We start from the raw sequence: 17,640 nt of genomic DNA, 5'->3' as shown, positions 1-17,640 counted from the left end.
CTGATTTAGATCTCACTGGGATTGTGCTTTTGAACCTGGATTAAATCTACGTGTTCAATAAGCTCTCATCCTTGGTCTACTGTGCTCATCTTCATTCCAGTCCTGTGCTCTCCTGACATGGGCAGTTAAAGAAAAGAATTTAGTGCATACAGCAAATATTCCCCATATCTCAACGGCAGGCAGAACAAACTCTGAGATTTGAGCTGGAAATATATATATTTTTTAATTCATGGGAGTGTCTTTGAGTTTGAATGGACATAATTATAAAATTTACAGGCATCCAGTGTGCTTTTTATAAGGCTTCTGTAACAGATGTGTCAAATGTCTAGTTTTGAAAGGACTTCATAATTCAGTTGCAATTTCCTCTGGGTTAAATAAGGGAGTCTGCGAGTTGGGAGTGGGGGGAGGGGCAAGAGTAATACATTCCTTGACGTGCCATCTGAATGCAAGATGAACGCACTCGGTATTAAAGGCTTCCTACTTTTCGTTTCTCATTATGTTGAGTCATACTCCTTTACTAGGGTGAGGAACACTCCCTTTCTTTAAAGGTTGAAACTGACTTCCAAATTCTTTCTCAAGCACATTTGGGTTTCCACCAGGCCTAGTTTCCTTTTCAACCCCAGGAATGGAAGAGATGGAGGGTACTAAGATTTATTTCTGTATAGCTCAATGGTGATAAAATCAGGAGCTCTGATTTGACAGTTGATGTCAATGAACAAATTTAGTGTCATTTTTTTGGTGCTTTTATTCCTTTTTTATGCATATTCCTTTGGTCTCTAAAGCCAAAAACTGTCAATTGATTGTTCCCTTGATTATTCCCTCTGCCCTATTTCCTTCCCTGGCTATCATTTAGTCATCAAGTTCTATCAACTTACCTCTAAATATTTCTTAAATCCATTCATTTCTCTCCATCCTCACATTGGCTGCCTTGATTATGGCCACCATATTGTTCTTCTGCTAAGGTCCAAAATGTTGAAGAAGGCCTGTAAATAAGGTGACCAATTCATCTAGGTTAGCCTGGGACTGTCCCAGTTTTAAGATGGAAATTCCCACAACCCAGCACCCACCCCCACCCCTCAGTCCTGGTCAAACTGGGACTATCGGTCATCCTACCTATAAATCTTTGTAACTCTCTGCTTCCTTTGTTTGCTGCAGCCCCCCAACCTTCTTCCAGTTACTTGAACTTGACCATGTTCTTTCCTACCTCAAGACCTTCACACAGGCTGGTTTTCCCCCTGGATTGCATTTCCAGTCACTTTTTGCCTGGTTAACTCATTCTCCTTCACCAGACATTGGCTTAAATGTCACAATTTCAAAAAGCCTTTCATGATCCAGCACCCAGCCCCACATTAATTTTTGATCTTGCTATAACCTCTCATTGGACTCTTTACTTTTCCTTCATACCACTTGCAATTGGTCGTTACATTTTCATCTGATAATTATATGTTTAAAGAAGCACTTCCTCATCCAAAATTCAGCTTCTCCAAGGCAGAAGACATACCTCTTTATACAACTGTTTTGTCTCCAACACCTACTCCAAGACCTGGCAAGTATTAAGCACTCTGTAAATATATCTTCAGTAAATTAACTTTCCATGTAGTTTCCATTTCCCCTTGATTAAACTTGCAGACCTTTGTCTATCCTCTCTCCCTCCACCCCTTCTTCCTATCCTTCCTGTCTCTGGCCCTCTCTTTTCCCTTGCTCTTTCTTTCTTTTGTAGAAACAACTCTTGGAATTAGTTAATTCTACTGTTTTTATGCCCTTCAAACCAATAATTTCTGCTTTTATCAATATCATTTCCTTCATCTAATTTTTCTTAGGTATACTCTGTTTTATTTTTTGAGCTCTCAGGCCCACTTGCCCGCACTCTCTGCCTCCCTCTTGATTTAGCTACACCGAGTCGGCAGTTTTCCTGAAGAGACTAAGCTGTTTTAACTTTGTCACTTTTGCTGCACATGTTGCTTTCTCTGTGTGATATGCCCTTAATTTACTGATCTGACAAATATTGAATGGATACCTCCCCATCTTGTCTACTCAACTACTAATTCTTTAAGACCTGGCTCAGCTGTACCTTGTCTATAATGCTTTTTTGCTTCCACCCACAGAGAGTTAATACATTTCTTTGTGTCATGAGCATACCTCGAGTAGACATCCATTATAGCACTTATGCTGCATTATAATTTATACCCCACCTTCCTTACTGAACTCTGAGCTCCGTGATGACAGTGTCTGACCTCTGTGTCTATTTTGGGGAAGGTTTAGATTCTGGAGGAAAGGGGCATACATAATTAGCATAGCTCTCTCTACAGTCTCAGCCCCCTAATAAAGACAGAGTTCCACTAAAAAGTAAGTACAATAAGTCAATAGGAAAATGGTCTAGAAAACAAATAGATAGGGAAAAAAAACATTGGGTCATAGGCCATGTACATTTTCAACTTTATTAGATAATGCCAAAGGAAATTTCTTTACTTGAGGTGAGAAAGAAAAAAGAGAGAGGCAAATACAAATATAAATTTGATGTAGATAGGAAAGATTTTGAGAAAACTCACATTGGATGGACTTGGTCCCCACAAAATATGATTTTGCAGGGTTTGGCAGTGGGAAATGAATATGTCCTTTGATCAGAGTGGAATAGGTTTGAAGTCCTTTAAGAATATGTTATGGAGTCAACCAAGGAAAAAATCAAGGATGTTAGAGCTATCACAGGACCCAGTAGATAAAGAGCAAATACCTCTCATGATTTTACTAAGTGTTGCCTGATAGTTGTTCTAGATATTGAAGGGAGTAGTGAGTGGCACAGCTGAGGATGGGAAGGCAGGGGTAATGGAAGTTCATGGAGGCAAGGGCAGTGGATGTTCATAAGAGCCGGTGAAGTGGCTGACTCTGGGCTGAAACAAGTGAGATCACAGAGTTGTGAGATTGGAGCTCCTAGGCTAGACAGACAGTAGGTTCCAGGGGAAAATCGAGGCAAAGAGGTAGAAGGAGAAGCTACTATGACCAGTGGAGTTGATTTCAGAATTCACACTAGGTGTAGGGTAGGTCAACATTGGGGTTACATCTTCTCACCAGCCAATAGCATGCTTTTATTCCATTTGATGGAAATGAGATAAGCATTATGAGATATTAAAAGAATAAAACTGGTTAAAGCCTTTATCTCTCAAACCCAAAGCCAGGTACTATTCAGGTATTATAACCTACACTATTCCTGTCTTCTGGTTTTAGTCAGGACGGCCCTGGGCCCCAGAGTTACTATGGTTCATTTGCTGGTGGAACGTATGTCAGAGGGATTGTTTTACCTTGTAGCTGAGCCTTTGCTCATGGGCAGCAGGGTGAGAGGGTCTCCTCCTCTTTGATTGGTGCTGTCCAAACACAAGATTTTTATCTTATTTGGAATTTGGGGGAATAAGATTCTCTATACATTTTTATAGGAATATAAAAGGCAAACAAGAATGAGTTTTAAATACATGGGACTTCAAGGTGCAGATTTGCAGACACATTTTTCCCTTCCTTGTTGCATATCTCTATCCTTTCTGGGAGGAAACACATAGATCTTGGTGTGGTTTTCTTTAAAACAAGAGAAAAGAGTCAAAACAGTTAATCTCACATGCTTCAAGTGAGAAGAAAAAAATCAGTATAAGCTGTCGTAGGGGGACATGTAGGCAGTAGAGCCGAAGTAGAGAATTCTCCCAGTGGGTCCCCGCAATCATGCTGTTAGAGGAGGAAGACTCAGAGTAATACCAAGATCCAAGGTGTGGCCAGGTCCGTGAATGACTCAAGTGGTATGAAAGTGATGGTCACATCCCAAGAGGAGGTCAAGGAATCACAGCCAGGACTATGGATGGTACTGGCCCTGAAGATAATATAGCAAAAGAAGAAATAAGAAGGCTAAAGGTATAGGGGCCAAGGTTTGAAACTTCAGCAACTAAGACGATAATGGTGCCATCAAAAGAAAGGCAAAGATGCAGAAGGAAAAGCAAACCTACACTGCGAAGGGACTGAGTGGAATGAGCCTGCTTGAGACTGTAAAGAGATGGCTTCTCGAACTGCAGGTGGGGAAGCTGGGGAAATCAGAGGGAGAATGGCCACTTTGACCATCTTCGAATTCTAATTCAACAGATGTCTAAGCTCTGTCTTCTTCCGTAAGACGGAATGCTAGTCCTTTTGTTTCCTGAACGTGCATTTGGAAAATCAGTTTCTAAGGCAGACACCATAGTGACTGACATGGACGCACTAAGATTTGACAGCTGCAAGACTTTTAGTCTTGGGTATCCTCAAATCCCTACTTGCCATTCCTCTCCTCCGCCTCTGCACTTCCATTAGGAACAGTAACAGTTGTAAAGATTTTAAGTCCCTTCGTGGGAGTTTCTACACACGTGCCAAGTAGATGCTGAGTGGTCAGGTGGTTCACTTACCATCTACAGCTTCAGCATCCAGCTCCATGTGTGACGTAAGTTCGTCCTCCCCCCCTGCCCTGCCACACAAAAATTCACAATTGTTACATCTCAGAGTCACTTTCAAATTGTCTAAATTTTAAGTACTGGATGTGTAAGTGACAAGGGACTGGCGTTTAACAATATTTGCATATGAACTTATTTCTGAGCTATTCTGTGGGTCTCATGCCATTAGTCAATGTCTCTATAGGCTCTTTAACGGTGAATTTATTACGTTTTATTAGTTTTGTGCTGTTACTGTTGCTCCCAAGGGGTTACACTGTGGAGAAGATACTTAATCATGGCTTTGAACTTTGAACTTTCTGATAAATAAACTCAAAACCCCCTGTCTTTAACCAAATTAGTTTCATTTCGGGGAAAGAACAGATCTGGGATTGACTTGTTGGTTCTTAAAGATTAACACACAGTAGCATTTATATTGAATTTTAGATTAAATGATTTCACTAAAGCCTCTAAAATATAGCCCTTTTTATTAGGTCAGACAAACAGCTTTGCTTCTGCAATGTCAGCACAGCCTCCGGGGTGAATTGCTTGTGTGCAGTGTCTCTCTCTCTTTTTTTTTCCCACCTCCACTTCCCAGATGAGAAGCTCTTAGGGGAGAGGGGGCTACTGTGTGGCCAGTTCTGGGGATGTTATTCACGTATGAGTCTGCCCACGTGAATCTCCATCGTGGTTACAGGTGCAGGGATCAGAGAGAAAAGTTGCTCTCAGTTATGTAGATGGATAAACCTCTTAAATAAAGCACCCTAAGTGGCTGAAGTCAGGATTCCTAGAAGCAGGGCCTGAGATGGTGATCTTGGTGGAAGTGAATTATTAGGGGAGCGCTCTCTGTGGACGGGGTGTGAAGGAAGCAGGATAAGACAGGAGAAGAAAACTGAGCAAAGCTGGGGTCTCAGCTGGAGACTAACTTCAGCTCGATACCCTGGAAGTCTTTGGTCCACCTTGAGGCCAGGCAGCCGGCCTTTTGTACCCTGGTCAATCATTGGCCACTGACTGACCGCTGGCCAGGAGTAACTTCCCAGGCAAGGCAGCTCCCTTTTAGCAATGAATACTCACATCACCTGAGGTCCCACCAAGGAGGGGGACCTGGACAGGGCATCAGCAGCATCCTCTATATTGGGGGCGGGAAGGGAAGATTAGAAAAGCAGGAAAGGAGGGCCTCTCTGAGCAAACAGCTTACAAGCTGAGACCAGAAGTGTAAGTAAGAGACAGGATAAGTAAGAGACTTGGAGGAGGAGCAGGGAGTAGGGTGTCCCAGGCAAAGGAAGTAGCACATGCAATGGCCCTGAGGCAAAGAAGAGGATGTTGGCCTCCTTTTCTCTTTCTTCAAGATGGTTTGGCTTCCTGATTCTGGGTCTAAGAGAAGGAATGTAGCTCCCATAAGGCAACAACAGGACAGGCAAACATTTATTTTATTTTACTCTGGAGTTCTGCAAAGGACCCAACAGATTTGTGCAATAAAATATTATGAGTGTGTACTGGGCTCTGAAGGTAGCTATTATCACCTTTCAAGTACTCTAATCTCTGTACAAAAGTATATTTATTTGCTTTAGGGAGATGACTTAAGATTTCTGTGCCTGGAAACTTTACAAATGCCTACCAAGCAAACTCTTGGTTTGCAAGGGCGAAGGGTCTTCTGTTCTCAATGGGTTTATGTGGTCCATCTCTTCCAGGTACGACATCCTATGTGCCATCCCCTATTGACATATGGCCCTCCAAATTCAATGGAGATACATAGATAGATGATAGATAATAGATGGATGGCTAGATAGATAGGTAGATAGATAGGAGGGAAGGAAACCAGGGAGTTAAAATACATATTTTTGGCATATGAATTCTGACATGTCAAAAGCAACACCTCCCTAGGAAATGAAACACCTGAAGGGTCCAGTGAAATTTAAGGGACAGGGAAGAATTAACCCTTGTGTTTCCTCAGTGTCCCAGCATGAGGTTTTTTTGATGAGCTATCCTCGACTCAGCTGGAACTGAGGAAGGCAGGTGCCTGCAGGGATAACTGGTGGGGGAGAAGGGCCTCAATTTTGTTTGCAGGTAAAAGATGCCAAATAAATATTTATTGGGTAGTGAGCAGATATCCTACTGAGGCCTCACCTCTTACCAGCCACTCTAGAGACAAGCCGACAGGAGAAGAAACAAAGAGAAAAATAGAGGGTAACAAAAGGAGATTAAGATGAGCTCAGAGCTACAAATTTAAAAATGAGATAAGAAGATTTCAATTAAAGACTGAATTAAGGACTGACATATACCAAGGTCCTTAAAAATGTAAAAACAAAACGCCAACAACCCTGTGTTTTAAAAAGAATTAATCCAAACAACAAGGACCTACATATAGCACAGGGATCTATATTCAAAACCTTGCAATAACTTATAATGGACAGGCAGCTGGAGGACATTTTGACGCAATCCTAGAAGATGGAAAGCAGATGGATCTGACTGATGAAAACAGATCATAGGAAGTTGTAGCCCAAATGCTAGAGGGAAGAGGGATCCTTCCCATAGGAGTCTTCTAAAACTCCAAGCTCCTAGTCCACAAATCAAAAGGACAGGAATGAGATATGGCACAAGCATTAAGGTAATTAATACGTTAATTACAGTCCAAGTCTTCCCATGTGGTCTGTTTCCCTGACTTTATAACCTTTCACTCAGTCTCTCCTTTGCTCACTATATTACAGCTTTGTTGACCTTTTTTATGTCCCTTTAATATGTGTTCCCACCTCAGTGCCTTTGCACTTGCTGTTTCCTTTGTCTGGAACAAATATCTCTAGACCTTCACGTGGCTGGCTCTTCCTTATCATTCAGATCTTGGCCCACACTTCAGCTATTCAAAGAATTCTCTTCTGGCCACAATATCTAAATTAGATCCCAACCCTAGGCAGTCACTCTGTCACATCTCCCTGTTTCCTTTCCTTCACACTGTGTATTACTCTCTGAAATTGTCTTCCTCATTTATTTCTTTGTTTATCACCAGCTGAGGGCAAAGGCCTTATCTACTTTTGTTTATCTTGTATTCACAGTACCTGGAACACTAATACAATTTGGTGCTTATATCAGTTAGCTTTTGCTGTGTAATAATCTACTCCAAAACTTCATGGCTTCAAATAACAACTCTTAACTACTGTTGCACCATCATCCTGTTACTCAGCTGTTGAGTTTACTATTAAGAGTTCCTCACCTCGGGGCTTCGCTGGTGGCGCAGTGGTTAAGAGTCCGCCTGCAGATGCAGGGGACACGGGTTCGTGCCCCGGTCCGGGAAGATCCCACATGCCGCGGAGCATCTGGGCCCGTGAGCCATGGCCGCTGAGCCTGCGCGTCCGGAGCCTGTGCTCCGCAACGGGAGACGCCACAACAGTCAGAGGCCCGCGTTCCGCAAAAAAAAAAAAAAAAAAAAAAAAGAGTTCCTCACCTCATTAAAGGAGTTTTAATGAAAAACAAAAAGCAAACAAACAATAAAACAAATAACAACTCTTTATTCAGTTCATGATTTGGATCAGCTAGGCAGTTCTTACCTGTGTGAGCTCAGCTAGTCTCTGCTGGACTCTTTCAAGCATCCACGGTCAGCTGCGGGTTGGCTGCTGGTTGGATAATCAAGAGAAGTCTTTTTTCATATGCTTACTGTCTAACAGGCCGTTGATCAGAGCCATAAAGGCAAATGGGCCACATGCCTCTTCTTATATCCTCTTGGGCTTCTTCCCAGCACTGTTGCTTTTGATATCTCAGAATTCATATGTAAAAGAATGTATTTTTAACTTTCTGGTCTTTCATCTATCTTCCCTACAAGAGCCGCAAGAGAGAACAAGCCCCAGTGTTCAAGAGATTTTCAACTCTCTTTCAGGTCACTTTTTTACAGTCCCATTGAACAAAGCAAGTCACATGGCCAAGCCCAGATTCAAGGGGGTGGAGAAATCGACCCCAACTCGTGCTAGGGGGTTCCAAAGTCATATTGCAAAGGTGCATGGGGATGGGGATGGGCAAAATTTCTAGCCATTTTTGTACTCTTGTCATTCAATAAATATACGTTGAATAGATTTGGTTTAAAGAACTAAAGCTGGGAAATCTCAGCTAGTTGGACCTCGTCACTCTTCCCTGACTTCCCCCCAAGTATATACAGCAGATACCTTTTTGCTCCCACTTAAAAATCCAAGCTGGGCACTCTAAAGAAAGTGTCTCACCCACAAGGAGATGCCTCTTTTTCGAGTGTAAGACCATGAAAGGGAAGCAAAACAGAGTTCTAGAAAACTCTAAAACACACAGTTTGTACCTAATGAAAAAAGAAAGGCAAGGCAGCCTTTCTCAAGAAGGAATACATCAAAATAAACCACTGCCAAAGTCAAGTCCTCCTTTTTTTTTACTTGCTATCCACAGCCTACTGACCCTTTAACCACAACTCTTAAATGTGGCTTTCCAGTAATCATACCCCACGTACTGGTACAGAATCATCCAGGGAGAAGTTTTTTTGGGAACAGATCTATACAAATCCAAATGAAACTCTCATTACTTAATAGAGTAATGAGATATTTCTTCATAAACAAGAACGAACAACCAGGGATCAACAAACATGAGAGAAAAAGAAATCACATGCATGAGAAACATTAAAATTCACAAATAAAATAACTGTGTTTTTAGGAAACACAGATCACTCAGGAAACAAAACAATTTTTAAAACATTAACAAAGGACTCCAGTGAGATTGGAAGGATGTCACATACATAAGTCAGAACAGACTGCTACTGCAAAAAAAGGAGCAATCAGAACAAAAATGAGTACGTGGTAATTAAAAATATGTTTGGCACTAAAAAAATAAAAAAATTCATTGGACAGACTGAATAAGAGAATGGCTATGTTTAACAACCATGTCGATGATCTGATGATAAAGTCAGTAGAATCCTGCAGACCTGAGCCAAAGGCAAAAGAATGGAATATATGAAAGAAATATAAAGCAGCATGGATGTTTGCTATTTCTTTTATTGGGGTTCTGGAGACAGAGAACAGAGGCAATAAAAGGGAGGAAAAATTCAATGTTCTATCAGAAGATAATTTCCCTGAGAAAAGCCTAGGGAGGTCTCTCAGGCCTCTTTTATAAAAGCACTAACCCCACCCATGAGGGCTCTGCCCTCATGACCAAATCACCTCCCAAAGGCCCCACTTCCAAATATCATCACGTTGGGTGTGAGGATTTAACAGATAAATTTTAGGGGGACACAACATTCAGACCACAGCAATGGGGCCGCAGAGAATGATATAATTTATCTTGCTTTGAGCATCTGGGTATACTGCAAAGGAGAGATGTCATTTCCATTCCACTTCAAAGGATAAATTAGAATTTTCCACTGAGCCAAGAGAGGCAAGGCATTTCAGGCAGAGGGAACCATATATGAACAGAAATAGAAAGGTCTGAAATTAACTGGCATGTTTGGGAAAAAAGATTAATAATCTAGTATGGTGAGAGTTTGAGATATATGGAAGGAAGTGAATAAATATGAAGTTGAAGAGATAGTTTGGTGCCATGTTGTAAAGAGCTCACATGTTATTCTGAGAGGCTTTTATGCCTTACACTACATACAGTTGGAAACCCTTGAAGGATTTTATACAGCAGAATGACATAATCATAGCCCACTTCATTCTGAGTTATGATGATAGAAATACAATGACCTCGGAGTAGCCAGCCATTCCCTACAGATACAAAACTCAAGAGGAGATGAAGAATTTCAATAGCACTGGGAATTAGGAGTATTATACAATGTCCTGCTAGAAAACAGGAAGAATACCCATGAGTTGAATCTTTAAAGCCCATAGGTATAATGGTGGAACGATTAGTGGAAAAATATTTCAAGAAATCTCACAAGCCTGGACTTTCTTCCATCAGAGTGAAGGAATTCAAATCTCCCTCATATGGGAACTGTGGACTAGGGTATTCAGAGCCTTTTAACACCCTTACAAAGCATCAGTTGTGACATAAAATCTGCATTTGCAGAGAAATGAGCTGTGGAGTGGCCATGGTAAAGGTTGTAGATTTTTAGTCATAAATGCAGAAATAGCCTATTCAGGAATAAATTCTAAATACCATAGAGGGATAAAATGAGGGAGTGGTACTAAGATATCCCTCTTTAAAGCACCAGAATATTAAAGAATAATTGGCTTTTTAAACTAGAAAGTTTAATGATAGTTGGCTATGTTAAACTACAAAGCTGGCTAAAGGCTGCACACCAAATAGCTCTCCAACATCAGAGCAAAAAGGAGGACTAGATCACATTACAACCTGATGGGCACTCAGGGGAACTAAGGAGGAAATTTACATATGTAGCAAACAGGAAAAGGCTATAAGTTTCTTGTTCCTTGATGAATAAGCAGAAGTAGAAATAAGAACAACGAACATCTCGGCCATTTATCTCAGACTTATTTTTTTCAAGATGATATAGCATGAGGACAGAAATATTAAGCTGAAGCATCAGAGGAAGGGTCTTTGAAACGGCACTGTTAGAGGAAGCAGAAGCGTGCTTTGGAAAGTGCTGTGCCTGTGTTCTCGATAAAATTTCAGGAAATTCTTTGCTCTATGAACCAAGAAACGAAAAATTATATGGTAAATTGAGAGATTGAGATGAAAAGGGAGATTGGAGTATAATAAATAGAAATAGATAAAGAGGAAATATTTTGAAAAGGATGTATTTCCCTTGAGATTCAATGCAGCTTACAAACAATAAAAAATAGAATTTATACTCCTGGGAATGAAATCAATAATGTTGAAGCCATTCTTGACAAATTCTCTCAGGAAGAAGGGCATAAAGAAAAAGAGAGAAAGTAATGAGTGAGAAGATTCCAGAGATGGAAGAGATTCCCACTATAAGAATGACTGCCATATCTGATGGAGAGGACAGAGAAAATGGGAAAAATAATATTTAAAGATATGTCAGAAAAACTTCCCTGAAGTCAAGAAGGGCCCCACTCATCAAAAAGGCACATCCTATACTAGGCAAAAGTAATAAAACATATTGAGAAAGTTTTTGAATTTAAAGGATAAATAAAATTTTCTAGGTATCTAGGAAGATAGAGAAAAAAAGGCCATATTTGCATTAAACTGCTCATCTGTGATTCTGGAATACAATGAAGTAATGTGTGTAGATAGAGATGAGGGGCAAAATTGTGTGAGATAAGCATTCTATAGCCAGACAATCTCTCAATCCTGAGTGAAAACAGAAAGAAAAAGAAACATTTATATTAATGTGCAAGGTCTCAGAAAATACACTCTACGCTATTCCATTTAGTAACAATACTATAAACAGAGTTGAAAGATGAGTCAGACTCAGAAAAAATATTAGCAATACACAAAATAGACACATGATTAATGTTAATACTGAAGAAGAAGCTCCATAAACCCAATTAATAAACAGGCAGAGGGGATGGATAAACAATTTACTGAGAAGAAAATATAGATGACCAATTATGCAAAGATGTTAGAATTCATTAATTAAAAATGAAATTGACAATGGAATATCATCTTCAACCATTATATTGAGAAAACGAATAATGCTGACAATATTATGTGTTGGAAAAGCATGTGACAATAGGTACTTGTAAACATTTGGGGAGAGTTCTCAGCATCTGTAAGATAATGAGGGCTCTCTGAATCCAAATCTCTTCACAGTCATCAATCAGCTCCATCCAAAAAATATAATCAACAGGGAGAACAGAGCTACATATAGCCAAGCTCTCAGCATTACAAGAAGACAAAGAATACCATAACCTTCAAATTATCTGTAAGTTCATAAGTAAACGTCAAATTCCAACCAAGTTCCCACCACTACTGAAAGCCTTTGAGAGAGTGGAAGGTTAGAAGGTTTAAGGGATGTCATGAAAATGAGGAGAGGATCATGGAGGAATCAGATGAAATACAGATACCATCATCCCCCCAAATAAGTCCAACACTAAATGCTAAAATACTGAACACAGGTCTCAGGCTTGGTAGTTCTCAGCATTGGCTATAAGGAAGCAGCTTGAACGTGAAAGCCTCTGAAGGTGTCAGCCTTGGAAAAGCATTGCTTCTGTGGGAGAATCAGAGATCTGGAAAAGACGTAATGCTCCTTAAAGATGTGGCAATGAAGGAAAAAGGAAGTAAGGAAACTAGAAATGAATACTAAGGATCTTGCATAAATGAAAGAGAAACAAAATACATTTCTCACTTCCCAGTAACATAATCTCTTAAAGAAACTGCACTTCATTACACTGACAGAAGTGGCCCCTCTAAAACTTGGAATCCTGTCCATAAAATATCTAGGAACAGAAAAAATTTTTTTCATAGAAAGTCACTGTAAGAAGAAAACAGAAAAAGTGAATCATAACATCTCAGCTAATAAAAATTTTCTCCTCTGCTCCTCCAAAAACATGAAGGAGAAAAACTATAGCACAAAACTCCACATTTAATTATTTTAAACAAACATTTGAAAAAGTTAAAAAAAAAAAAAAGAACACCTAGAATTAGAAATCCAGATACTAAGAACAGAAATGGACATAGCACAGAAAGAAATGAAGTGAGATTTGATCAAATTTAAGAAAAAAAATAGAAGAAAAATATAAAAGCATCTCAAGAAATGAAGACTAAAATAGATGTCTCAGCAAGAATGCATTTGAATGTGAAAATTTAGTAAAACCATTGAAGAAAGGCATTAAACCAGCAAATGGTTGAAATGGAAGATAGGCAAAGAATGTCCAAGCTACATACTGTTGGAAATTCTGGGGTTTGAAAGTGGGGTAGAAAAAACAACTGAATAGAACTAGTACTTAAAACTGTAGTTCAAGAAAGCTTTCTGGAAATTTTTGAAAACTTAAATATTCATTTTGAATAGGACCACAAAGTTCCTGGGAGAACTGACCTGGAAGAATCAATTCTAAGCCATATCCTAAAAAAATGATTAAAAATCGGAGACAGAGCTTCCCTGGTGGCGCAATGGTTGAGAGTCCGCCTGCCGATGCAGGGGACACGGGTTCGTGCCCCGGTCCGGGAAGATCCCACATGCCGCTGAGCCTGCGCGTCCGGAGCCCGCGCATCCGGAGCCTGTGCTGCACAACGGGAGAGGCCACAACAGTGAGAGGCCCGTGTACCACAAAAAAACAAAAACAAACAAACAAACAAAAAATCAGAGATAAAGAAAAAGTCCTCTGGGCTTCCAGGCAGAAAATAAAAATCAAGTTTGTTTATAAAAATAAGAAAATTATGCTGGCATCAAACTTTTTAAAAGCAACAAACAATTCAAGGGAACAAGGGACCTCAAGGAAAGAAAACTGCTAACCAAAGATTTTATACCCAGCAAACTGTCCTTTATGTATCTAGGCTGTAGAATAATAGTTCTCAACTGAGGCAATTTCTCCCCCAACCCCACAGGACAACTGGGCAATGTCTGAAGACCTTTTATGTTGTCATGATTGGGGGGATAAAGTGCTACTGGTATCTAGTGGTTAGTGGTCAGGAAAGCTATGTGCAGAATAGTCGTACATAACAAAGGGTTACCCAGCCCTAAAGGATAGTAGTTTTGAGGTTGAGAAGCCATGCTATAGAAGAAGTTTTGAACTTGCAAAAATTCAGGAGATACTGTACACTTGTGCCCATCCTGGAGAATCTATTTGAGCGTGAACTTCAGCCAAGCAAGAGATAACTGAAAAAATTTTGGCAAAAGGGCTAATGGTGACCATTTAATATTTTTAATTGTATTTAACAAATATATTAAACATATTTAATATATTTAAGTATAAATGTATTACATTTAAATGTAATAATATATAATTGTAATATGTTTAATTGTAATAATACTAAAACAAGGAAGGGGACATGAGTGAAAGAACAATATATAAATGTTAAATATTCCAATAATGTAGACAAATGCAACTAAGAATGCTGATGTTCTACATATTCAAAATAAAATTTAATCATCATAATGGGAAAAAACAAAGCCTAAATTGAACCTGAAAAGTGACAAATGAACCCATTTGTTTTGCAAATTTATGACAATCAGCTGCAGGGGAAAATAGTAATGCAACTGACTTTTGCATACAGTACTTTTACTCTAGACCACCAGTCTAGGGAACAAAAAACTACAAATTAATCTCAAACATGTATTATTAGGTATGTTTTTCATAGCAATTCTGAGACTCTTTTCTGTGTGACACAGGATTGTGCAAATGAGGAAGTGTGCTGATGTTTTGGAAGTCAGGGTTCTCATTGGGGTGTACGGAAAAAGCAAGGAAAGACTCTGTGGGGTTAGACTGGAATTGGAGGGAATATCAGTATCTACTCATGATTTCTAATGTACAAATATTTCAGTAACTGGCAAATGAAAAGACCTGGAAGCAATGACAGCTCAGTGCCAGTGAACAAATCCAGAACCCAGATCTTAGTTTCCAGTCCCAACAAAGAAGACCAGGAATCCTTGGAGGAAGTACTAATTCCAGGGTTAGAACATCCAAGAACTTGGAACATCTTGCAGTGCCAAGAGGTAAGCAAGCCCTGACAAAAACTTATGGGAACTTATCAAAATGACACATGAACCTGCTTAAAGGGGATCCTCCTGGACAGATCTGGGGAAAATTGAGTATCAAAATAAGTAAGGATTTAAATGTATTTTAACCCACTGAATAAAATAGTAATCCACTAGTCTACATTGATAGTAAATAGATAAGTAGATGGTATATGAAAGGGTGGATATGCAGACAGAAACATAGCAAAATAGTGAGATAGGTAGGTAGACAGACAGACAGATAGATAACAAGAAAACGTTCTTTCTTCAGTAAAATGCCAATTGATAAATGTGAAAGGAGTGGTAGAGGTATAAAATCACCATTTTGAAATCATGTTTTAAAGACTTGTTCAGATAATAATTGTCAATGGATAGAATATTTAGGAGATGAAAGTCTGATGAAGAATAGAATATTGTCTGAAAGTGTCTCCCTTCAGAGAATTTATTAGTTATAAGTGGATAGTAATTATTATACAGTGAAATTAGACAACACTTTCATCAGTTGAGAAAAATAAAAATCACCAATGAGGGGGCAGATGGCCAGCAAGTGCCTCCAGATGTAAACTTCTGAAAACAAAACATGACTTACAGTAGTGTATCCAGGAAGGTATAATGTGAATCTAATCATGAGGAAACAACAGACCAACCCAAACTGCAGGACATTCTGTAGGATAACCTGCCATGTTTTACAAAAACATCTCAGTCATAAAAAACAATGAAAAGCTAAGGACTATTTCCAGAATAAAAGAGACTGATGAGTCATCACAGTTAAATGCAAAACATGATTCTAGAATGGATCCTGTACTGGGCGGGGGGAGGGAAATACTGTAAGAGACATTATTGGGACAATTGAAAAATGGAATGTAAACTGTAAAGTGGATATATGTTAAAATTTCTGAACTTAATGAGTGCACTGTGGTTACATAAAGGAATCTCCTTGCTTTTAGAAAATACACAATGAAATATTAGAGAACAACTTGGTGTTATATAGACAAACTACTCTGAACTCAGAAAGAATGCAAAAGGGAGAGAGGAGAGAATAAAACAAAATGTTAACAATTGGTGAACCTTGTTTGGAGGTATTTGGGAGCCCTATGCATCAATCTTGTAATGTTGTATAAATTTAATATTTTTTCAAAATAAAAAATTAGAAATAACTGGGTGAAAATATAAATTGCAACATATTTTTAGTTCTTCAAATTATGAAACCACTTGAACCAGTTGACACAGCAGTTCTACTGCATAGAAATTTAGGTATACACACTCATATGTATTATATATATGCAATATTTGTGCAATATGTATATATATTGCATATGAATTAAATTTATATGTAGTTTGTATATATACACACTCCCAAATTGTAAATAACCTAAATGTCCAACAGTAGAATTGTTTAATATTTTATGATAGATGAATTTCTGTGTAATACTCTTTTTTTAAATTTAATTAATTTATTTTTTATATATCAGGTTCTTATTAGTTACCTATTTTATACATATTAGTGTATATATGTCAATCCCAATCTCCCAGTTCATCCCACCACCACCGCCCCACCCCATGTAATATTCTTTTGTTACTAAAAGGAATGGGGTAGAGCTATACATATTGATTAAAAAGTCTCCTAGTAACTGCTGAACAATCATCAAAAGGAAGACACTGGAACTCACCAAAAAAGATACCCCACATCAAAAGACAAAGGAGAAGCCACAATGAGATGGTAGGAGGGGCACAATCACAATAAAATCAAATCCTATAACTACTGGATGGGTGACCCACAAACTGGAGAACTCTTATACCACAGAAATCCACCCACTGGAGTGAAGGTTCTGAGCCCCATGTCAGGCTTCCGAACCTGGGGGTCTGGCAACGGGAGGAGGAATCCCTAGAAAATCAGACTTTGAAGGCTAGCAGGATTTGATTGCAGGACTTTGACAGGACTGGGGGAAACAGAGACTCCACTCTTGGAGGGCACACACAAAGTAGTGTGCACATCGGGACCCAGGGGGAGGAGAGTTACTCCATAGAGACTGAACCAGACCTACCTGCTAGTGTTGGGGGGTTTCCTGCAAAGGCGGGGGGTGGCTCTGTTTCACTGTGAGGACAAGGACACTGGCAGCAGAAGTTCTGGGAAGTACTCCTTGGCATGAGCCCCACCAAAGAGCCCAGGTAGGCTCCAGTGTTGGGTCACCTCAGGCCAAACAACCAACAGGGAGGGGACCCAGCCCCACCCATCAGCAGACAAGCAGATTAAAGCTTTACTGAGCTCTGCCCACCAGAGCAACAGCCAGCTGTACCCACCACCAGTCCGTCCCATCAGGAAACTTGCACAAGCCACTTAGATAGCCTCATCCACCAGAGGGCAGACAGCAGAAGCAAAAAGAACTACAATCCTGCAGCCTGTGGAACAAAAACCACATTCACAGAAAGATACACAAGATGAAAAGGCAGAGGGCTATGTACCAGATGAAAGAACAAGATAAAATCCCAGAAAAACAACTAAATGAAGTGAAGATAGGCAACCTTCCAGAAAAAGAATTCAGAATAATGATAGTGAAGATGATCCAGGACCTCGGAAAAACAATGGAGGCAAAGATCGAGAAGATGCAAGAAATGTTTAATGAAGACCTAGAAAAATTAAAGAACAAGCAAACAGAGATGAACAATACA

Source organism: Leucopleurus acutus, assembly GCF_964270905.1.
Source record: "Leucopleurus acutus genome assembly, chromosome: 16".
Taxonomy (NCBI): domain Eukaryota; kingdom Metazoa; phylum Chordata; class Mammalia; order Artiodactyla; family Delphinidae; genus Leucopleurus; species Leucopleurus acutus.
The sequence above is the reverse complement of the archived record's forward strand: the minus strand, read 5'-3'. Positions refer to the sequence as shown.